This window comes from Triticum dicoccoides, chromosome 4B (genome assembly GCF_002162155.2).
Source record: "Triticum dicoccoides isolate Atlit2015 ecotype Zavitan chromosome 4B, WEW_v2.0, whole genome shotgun sequence".
NCBI classification, from domain to species: Eukaryota; Viridiplantae; Streptophyta; class Magnoliopsida; order Poales; family Poaceae; genus Triticum; species Triticum dicoccoides.
In genome coordinates, this window is record NC_041387.1 from 134,882,174 (window position 1) to 134,891,803 (window position 9,630).

The following is a 9,630-nucleotide window of genomic DNA, read 5'->3' on the forward strand; positions in this document are numbered from 1 at the left end:
CATGTGAAGAAGGCGAACACTTGTGAAGACCATCTTTTTGGAAAAGGCCCGGAGCCTGTGAAGAAGGCGAACGCCTGTGAAGACCATCTTTTTGGAAAAGGCCCGGAGCCTGTGAAGAAGGCGAACGCCTGTGAAGACCATCTTTTTGAAAAGGCCCGGAGCCTGTGTAGAAGGTGAACGCTTGTGAAGCCATCGCGTTTATGGGAAAGGCCCGGAGCCTGTGAAGAGGGCCAATGCCCGTGAAGCTTGTTTCCCTGAAGAAAGGCCCGGAGCCTGTGAAGAAGGCCAACGCCTGTGAAGCTCGCCGCCCGTGACACTCTCACGTAATAATGAGTTGGGGCTGTACACGCCCCGGAGTCTCAGGAGCGCCGGCCTCAGGCCCTGGGGCTCCCTCCCACGCCCAGTGGCAGCACTTAGCTCCGCGCTGGTGAGAAGACATCGAAGACTAGACTAGGTGCCGGACGCGGCTTTTTCATTTGCTTTCTGCAGTTGGCTAGTTCATTCTCATTTGAAGTTTCTTTGAAACTGTCGCTGTCTTTTGACTTTTGGCTCTTTGGTTTTTCGCCCTCCGACCCCGATTTCTCTTGCGCGAGGTCTCGCGAGGGGACAGCCCTGGCGCCCTCGTGAGTGTTTTGATCCTTTCGGTCAAGACCTCACGACCCGGGCTCACTAACAGGATCGTTCCTCCAGTTCGTGCCTCACGGGCACCGCGACACGAATACAGGACCCGGGTCGGTCGCCCCATGGCCAAGGGTGGGACGGTGGGCGGACCCGCTACCGCCCTCCAAGCAGGCACGACGGCGCGGAGGCAGACCGCGGCCGCTTCTAGAAGAGTCGCTACCCGAAGAGGAACCGGTGAAGCTTGAGGAATCCTGGGCACCGCCAGCCGCGCGCTCGCTATCCTCTCCATCCTCGCCGGGGCTGGGTCCCTGGCCGTGGCCGTCGTCTTTAGGGCAGCACCCAGCGCGGCGACCATCTTCCCCAAACACCCTCACATAGAGGGTGGCGTCGCTGTCGAACTTGAAGTGTAGGGTGCACCGGCGGCTCAGGCCTCGCGTGCGGGCAAACGTCTGCCAGCCGTGGGTCAGGGCCAGGCTCCCGGACGCGAAGACCTCCAGCGAAGCCCACGAGGCCCAGCTGCAGCAGCCGTCTGCCTGGAGCCAGAGACCGCCCGGGGCGCCCGCCGGGAGCTCACCTAGGAGGAAGCAAGGGAGCTGAAGCCGGGCGCTGGCCGGCTCCGCTGCCCACACAACAAACTCCGGCAGCACCTCCGCAGTGTGAGAGCATGGCCTCGGGGGCCGCACGGCCGAGACACGCCCCCCGGCTGCGGCCGACCGCCCGTCGCCATGCGGCAAATCACCTCCACGGTCACGGGGAACCGCCGCGGAGGCCACGGGGTGCTTGCGAGGGCGGCCACGACCGTGCTTGGGCGGAGGAGAGGCAGGCTCGGCCTGGCGAGCCTTCCCCTTCTCTGCGCCCGAGAGCCTCCTTGGCGGGGCCATGAGGAAGATGGAGAAGCAAGAGGGGATGAACTGGAAGGGCACGCGGCGTGCCGTACTTATAGCCAGAGGAGGCCAACCGTCGGCTTCCACGATCGCAGGTAATCATGACCCGTTTTTGCATGCAGGGACTTATCAGTTCATGCAGTTGCCGAGGCGTCGTGGGGGAGCGGAGCCGCCCACGTCCAATCAACAGCCACGCGGCGCCCAAGGCCACAGGCTGTTAGGGCCCGCGACGCTTCACACTTGCCCTTTCGCCTCTCTGCTCGGCCAAGTCCGGGCGCGCCTTGGGCCCGGGGGCTACTGTTGGCGTTCTGGGAACGGGGGTCCCCAGACTTGCCTGCCTGCGGCCTGTGGCGTGGCTCAAAGGGGGCCCAGCATGGCCCATCTTCATCAGCACAAGCTCAAGACCCTCGCGAGGGGCCAAGCCTCGCGGGGCGGATGACAAGGAGCTTCCTCAGGCACGGCCTCGTAAGGCTGGCTCACGAGGAGGCGGAGAGTTCAAGGTGGGGTACCTCGCGAGGTGCCCATGACGCAAGCCATGACGACCAAGGGCGCCAGCCGAGCGCCAGCCGGGCGCCAGCCCGCGCAGTGTCCTTCTTTCCTCTTTGGTGCAAGGGGAGCAAGCGCAGGCGAGAGCATCAAGCAAAGGCATCCATTTCGGTGCAACGAGACCAAGACCAGTCCAACGGCAGGATGGAGGTCACCGTGGAGCCCAAGACGGCGTCACCACCAGAGCCTTTGGCAGGCGAGGACCAACTTTAGTCAGGATAAGTGTGTTGGAAATATGCCCTAGAGGCAATAATAAAAGCATTATTATTATATTTCCTTGTTCATGATAATTGTCTTTATTCATGCTATAATTGTGTTATCCGGAAATCGTAATACATGTGTGAATAACAGACACCAACATGTCCCTAGTGAGCCTCTAGTTGACTAGCTCGTTGATCAACAGATAGTCATGGTTTCCTGACTATGGACACTGGATGTCATTGATAACGAGATCACATCATTGGGAGAATGATGTGATGGACAAGACCCAATCCTAAACATAGCACAAGATCGTATAGTTCGTTTGCTAGAGTTTTCTAATGTCAAGTATCTATTCCTTTGACCATGAGATCGTGTGACTCCCGGATACCGTAGGAGTGCTTTGGGTATGCCAAACGTCACAACGTAACTTGGTGACTATAAAGGTAGACTATGGGTATCTCCGAAAGTGTCTGTTGGGTGACATGGATCAAGACTGGGATTTGTCACTCCGTATGACGGAGAGGAATCACTGGGCCCACTCGGTAATGCATCATCATAATGAGCTCAGAGTGACCAAGTGTCTGGTCACGGGATCATGCATTACGGTACGAGTAAAGTGACTTGCCGATAACGAGATTGAACGAGGTATTGGGATACCGACGATCGAATCTCGGGCAAGTAACATATCGATAGACAAAGGGAATAGCGTACGGGATTGATTAAATCCTCGACATCGTGGTTCATCCGATGAGATCATCATGGAGCATGTGGGAGCCAACATGGGTATCCAGATCCCGCTGTTGGTTATTGACCGGAGAGTCGTCTCGGTCATGTCTGCTTGTCTCCCGAACCCGTAGGGTCTACACACTTAAGGTTCGGTGACGCTAGGGTTATGAAGATATGTATATGCAGAAACCCGAATGTTGTTCGGAGTCCCGTATGAGATCCCGGACGTCACGAGGAGTTCCGGAATGGTCCGGAGGTAAAGAATTATATATAGGAAGTGCTATTTCGGGCATCGGGACAAGTTTCGGGGTTATCGGTATTGTACCGGGACCACCGGAAGGGTCCCGGGGGTCCACCGGGTGGGGCCACCTGTCCCGGGGGGCCACATGGGCTGTAGGGGGTGCGCCTTGGCCTAGATGGGCCAAGGGCACCAGCCCCTATAGGCCCATGCGCCTAGGGTTTTCCCCTAGGAGGAGTCCTAGTGGTGGAAGGCACCCCTAGGTGCCTTGGGGGGGAGGGAAACCTCCCCTTGGCCGCCGGCCATAGGAGATTGGATCTCCTAGGCTGCGCACCACCCCCCCTTGGCACCCCTATATATAGTGGGGGAGAGGAGGGACTTCATACACCAGCCCCTGGCGCCTCCACCTCCCCCCGTTACGTCTCTCCCTCGTAGTCTCGGCGAAGCCCTGCTGCTGTGACGCCCTGCATCCACCACCACGCCGTCGTGCTGCTGGATCTTCATCAACCTCTCCTTCCCCCTTGCTGGATCAAGAAGGAGGAGACGTCTCCCGTCCCGTACGTGTGTTGAATGCGGAGGTGCCGTCCGTTCGGCGCTGGTCATCGGTGATTTGGATCACGTCGAGTACGACTACATCATCACCGTTCTTTTGAACGCTTCCGTGCGCGATCTACAAAGGTATGTAGATGCATCTAATCACTCGTTGCTAGATGAACTCCTAGATGATCTTGGTGAAACGAGTAGGAAAATTTTTGTTTTCTGCAACGTTCCCCAACAGTGGCATCATGAGCCAGGTCTATGCGTAGTTCTTCTTGCGCGAGTAGAACACAATTTGTTGTGGGCATAGATTTGTCAACTTTCTTGCCGTTACTAGTCCTTTCTTGCTTCAGCGGTATTGTGGGATGAAGCGGCCCAGACCAACCTTACACGTACGCTTACGTGAGACCGGTTCCACCGACTAACATGCACTAGTTGCATAAGGTGGCTGGCGGGTGTCTGTCTCTCCTACTTTAGTTGGAGCGGAATTGATGAACAGGGTCCTTATGAAGGGTAAATAGAAGTTGACAAATCACGTTGTGGCTTTAACGTAGGTAAGAAAACGTTCTTGCTAGAACCCTAATTCAGCCACGTAAAACTTGCAACAACAATTAGAGGACGTCTAACTTGTTTTTGCAGCAAGTGGTTTGTGATATGATATGGCCAAAGTTGTGATGAATGATGAATGATCTATATGTGATGTATGAGATGTTCATGCTATTGTAATAGGAATCACGACTTGCATGTCGATGAGTATGACAACCGGCAGGAGCCATAGGAGTTGTCTTTATTCTTTTATATGACCTGCGTGTCATCAAGAAACGCCATGTAAATTACTTTACTTTATTGCTAAACGCGTTAGCCATAGTAGTAGAAGTAATAGTTGGCGAGCAACTTCATGGAGACATGATGATGGAGATCATGATGATGGAGATCATGGTGTCAAGCCGGTGACAAGATGATCATGGAGCCCCAAGATGGAGATGAAAGGAGCTATGTGATAATGGCCATATCATGTCACGCTTATTATTTGATTGCATGTGATGTTTATCATGTTTTGCATCTTGTTTACTTAGAACGACGGTAGTAAATAAGATGATCCCTCACAATAATTTCAAGAAGTGTTCCCCCTAACTGTGCACCGTTGCGACAGTTCGCTGTTTCAAAATACCACGTGATGATCGGGTGTTTTATTCAGATGTTCACATACAATGGGTGTAAGACAGATTTACACATGCAAACACTTAGGTTGACTTGACGAGCCTAGCATGTACAGACATGGCCTCGGAACACAGAAGACCGAAAGGTCGAGCATGAGTCGTATAGAAGATACGATCAACATGAAGATGTTCACCGATGTTGACTAGTCCGTCTCACGTGATGATCGGACACGGTCTAGTTTAACTCGGATCATGTAATACTTAGATGACTAGAGGGATGTCTAATCTAAGTGGGAGTTCACTAATAATTTGATTAGTTGAACTTAATTATCATGAACTTAGTCTAAAATCTTTGCAATATGTCTTGTAGATCAAATGGCCAACGTAGTCCTCAACTTCAACGCGTTCCTAGAGAAAACTAAGCTGAAAGACGATGGCAGCAACTATACGGACTGGGTCCGGAACCTGAGGATCATCCTCATAGCTGCCAAGAAAGATTATGTCCTACAAGCACCGCTTGGTGACGCACCCGTTCTCCCTGCAGAACAAGATGTTATGAACGCTTGGCAGGCACGTTTCGATGACTACTCCCTCGTTCAGTGCGGCATGCTTTACATCCTAGAGCCGGGGCTCCAAAAGCGTTTTGAGAGACATGGAGCATATGAGATGTTCGAAGAGCTGAAAATGGTTTTCCAAGCTCATGCCCGGGTCGAGAGATATGAAGTCTCCGACAAATTCTTCAGCTGTAAGATGGAGGAAAACAGTTCTGTCAGTGAGCACATACTCACTATGTCTGGGTTGCATAACCGCTTGACTCAGCTGGGAGTTAATCTCCCGAATGATGCGGTCATTGACAGAATCCTCCAGTCGCTTCCACCAAGCTACAAGAGCTTTGTGATGAACTTCAATATGCAGGGGATGGAAAAGACCATTCCTGAAGTATTTGCTATGCTGAAATCAGCAGAGGTAGAAGTCAGGAAGGAACATCAAGTGTTGATGGTCAATAAAACCACTAAGTTCAAGAAAGGCAAGGGTAAAAAGAACTTCAAGAAGGACGGCAAGGAGGTTGCCGCGCCCGGCAAGCAAGCTGCCGGGAAGAAGCCAAAGAATGGACCCAAGCCCAAGACTGAGTGCTTTTATTGCAAGGGAAGCGGTCACTGGAAGCGGAACTGCCCTAAGTACTTAGCGGATAAGAAGGCCGGCAAAACAAAAGGTATATGTGATATACATGTAATTGATGTGTACCTTACTAGTGCCCGTAGTGGCTCCTGGGTATTTGATACCGGTGCAGTTGCTCACATTTGTAACTCAAAGCAGGGGCTGCGGAATAAGCGAAAACTGGCAAAGGACGAGGTGACGATGCGCGTCGGGAATGGTTCCAAGGTCAATGTGATCGCCGTCAGCACGCTGCCTCTGCATCTCCCTTCGGGATTAGTTTTAAACCTTAATAATTGTTATTTAGTGCCAGCTTTGAGCATGAACATTGTATCGGGATCTCGTTTAATTCGAGATGGCTACTCTTTTAAATCTGAGAATAATGGTTGTTCCATTTTTATGAGAGATATGTTTTATGGTCATGCTCCTATGGTGAATGGTTTATTCTTTATGAATCTCGAACGTGATGCTACACATGTTCATAATGTGAGTACCAAAAGAAGTAAGGTTGATAATGATAGTCCCACATACTTGTGGCACTGCCGCCTTGGTCACATAGGTGTCAAACGCATGAAGAAGCTCCATGCTGATGGACTTTTAGAGTCTCTTGATTATGAATCATTTGACACGTGCGAACCATGCCTTATGGGTAAAATGACCAAGACTCCATTCTCAGGAACAATGGAGCGAGCAACCGACTTATTGGAAATCATACATACTGATGTGTGCGGTCCGATGAGTGTTGAGGCTCGTGGTGGCTATCGTTATGTTCTCACCCTCACTGATGATTTAAGTAGGTATGGGTATATCTACTTAATGAAACACAAGTCTGAAACCTTTGAAAAGTTCAAGGAATTTCAGAGTGAGGTTGAAAATCAACGTGACAGGAAAATCAAGTTTCTACGATCAGATCGTGGAGGAGAATACTTGAGTCACGAGTTTGGGGCACACTTAAGAAAATGTGGAATAGTTTCACAACTCACGCCGCCTAGAACACCTCAGCGTAATGGTGTGTCCGAACGTCGTAATCGCACTCTGTTAGATATGGTGCGATCTATGATGTCTCTTACAGATTTACCGCTTTCTTTTTGGGGCTATGCTTTAGAGACTGCCGCATTCACTTTAAATAGGGCACCGTCGAAATCCATTGAGACGACACCATATGAATTATGGTTTGGGAAGAAACCTAAGCTGTCGTTTCTAAAAGTTTGGGGATGCGATGCTTATGTCAAGAAACTTCAACCTGAAAAGCTCGAACCCAAGTCGGAAAAATGCGTCTTCATAGGATACCCAAAAGAAACTATTGGGTACACCTTCTACCTCAGATCCGAAGGCAAGATCTTTGTTGCCAAGAATGGGTCCTTTCTGGAGAAAGAGTTTCTCTCGAAAGAAGTAAGTGGGAGGAAAGTAGAGCTTGATGAAGTATTACCTCTTGAACCGGAAAATGGCGCAACTCAAGAAAATGTTCCTGAGGTGCCTGCACCGACTAGAGAGGAAGTTAATGATCAAGATACTTCTGATCAAGCCCCTACTGAAATTCGAAGGTCCACAAGGACACGTTCCGCACCAGAGTGGTACAGCAACCCTGTCTTGGAAATCATGCTGTTAGACAACGGTGAACCTTCGAACTATGAAGAAGCGATGGCGGGCCCGGATTCCGACAAATGGCAAGAAGCCATGAAATCCGAGATAGGATCCATGTATGAAAACAAAGTATGGACTTTGACTGACTTGCCCGTTGAGCGGCGAGCCATAGAAAATAAATGGATCTTTAAGAGGAAGACAGACGCGGATGGTAATGTGACCATCTATAAAGCTCGGCTTGTCGCTAAGGGTTATCGACAAGTTCAAGGGGTTGACTACGATGAGACTTTCTCACCGGTAGCGAAGCTGAAGTCCGTTCGAATCATGTTAGCAATTGCCGCATTCTATGATTACGAAATCTGGCAAATGGACGTCAAAACGGCATTCCTTAATGGTTTCCTTAAGGAAGAATTGTATATGATGCAGCCAGAAGGTTTTGTCGATCCTAAGAATGCTGACAAAGTGTGCAAGCTCCAACGCTCGATTTATGGGCTGGTGCAAGCATCTCGGAGTTGGAACATTCGCTTTGATGAGATGATCAAAGCGTTTGGGTTTACACAGACTTATGGAGAAGCCTGCGTTTACAAGAAAGTGAGTGGGAGCTCTGTAGCATTTCTCATATTATATGTAGATGACATACTTTTGATGGGAAATGATATAGAACTCTTGGACAGCATCAAGGCCTACTTGAATAAAAGTTTTTCAATGAAGGACCTTGGAGAAGTTGCTTATATATTAGGCATCAAAATCTATAGAGATAGATCGAGACGCCTCATAGGTCTTTCACAAAGCACATACCTTGATAAGATATTAAAGAAGTTCAATATGGATCAATCCAAGAAGGGGTTCTTGCCTGTGTTACAAGGTGTGAAATTGAGCTCAACTCAATGTCCGACCACGGCAGAAGATATAGAAGAGATGAGCGTCATCCCCTATGCCTCAGCCATAGGTTCTATTATGTATGCCATGCTGTGTACCAGACCTGATGTTAACCTTGCCGTCAGTTTGGTAGGAAGGTACCAAAGTAATCCCGGCAAGGAACACTGGATAGCGGTCAAGAATATCCTGAAGTACCTGAAAAGTACTAAGGAAATGTTTCTCGTTTATGGAGGTGACGAAGAGCTCGTCGTAAAGGGTTACGTCGACGCTAGCTTCGACACAGATCTGGATGACTCTAAGTCACAAACCGGATACGTGTATATTTTGAATGGTGGGGCAGTAAGCTGGTGTAGTTGCAAGCAAAGCGTCGTGGCGGGATCTACATGTGAAGCGGAGTACATGGCAGCCTCGGAGGCAGCACATGAAGCAATATGGGTGAAGGAGTTCATCACCGACCTAGGAGTCATACCCAATGCGTCGGGGCCGATCAAGCTCTTCTGTGACAACACTGGAGCTATTGCACTTGCCAAGGAGCCCAGGTTTCACAAGAAGACAAGGCACATCAAGCGTCGCTTCAACTCCATTCGTGAAAATGTTCAAGATGGAGACATAGAGATTTGTAAAGTACATACGGACCTGAATATAGCAGATCCGTTGACTAAACCTCTCCCTAGAGCAAAACATGATCAACACCAAAATTCCATGGGTGTTCGATTCATCACAATGTAACTAGATTATTGACTCTAGTGCAAGTGGGAGACTGTTGGAAATATGCCCTAGAGGCAATAATAAAAGCATTATTATTATATTTCCTTGTTCATGATAATTGTCTTTATTCATGCTATAATTGTGTTATCCGGAAATCGTAATACATGTGTGAATAACAGACACCAACATGTCCCTAGTGAGCCTCTAGTTGACTAGCTCGTTGATCAACAGATAGTCATGGTTTCCTGACTATGGACACTGGATGTCATTGATAACGAGATCACATCATTGGGAGAATGATGTGATGGACAAGACCCAATCCTAAACATAGCACAAGATCGTATAGTTCGTTTGCTAGAGTTTTCTAATGTCAAGTATCTATTCCTTTGAC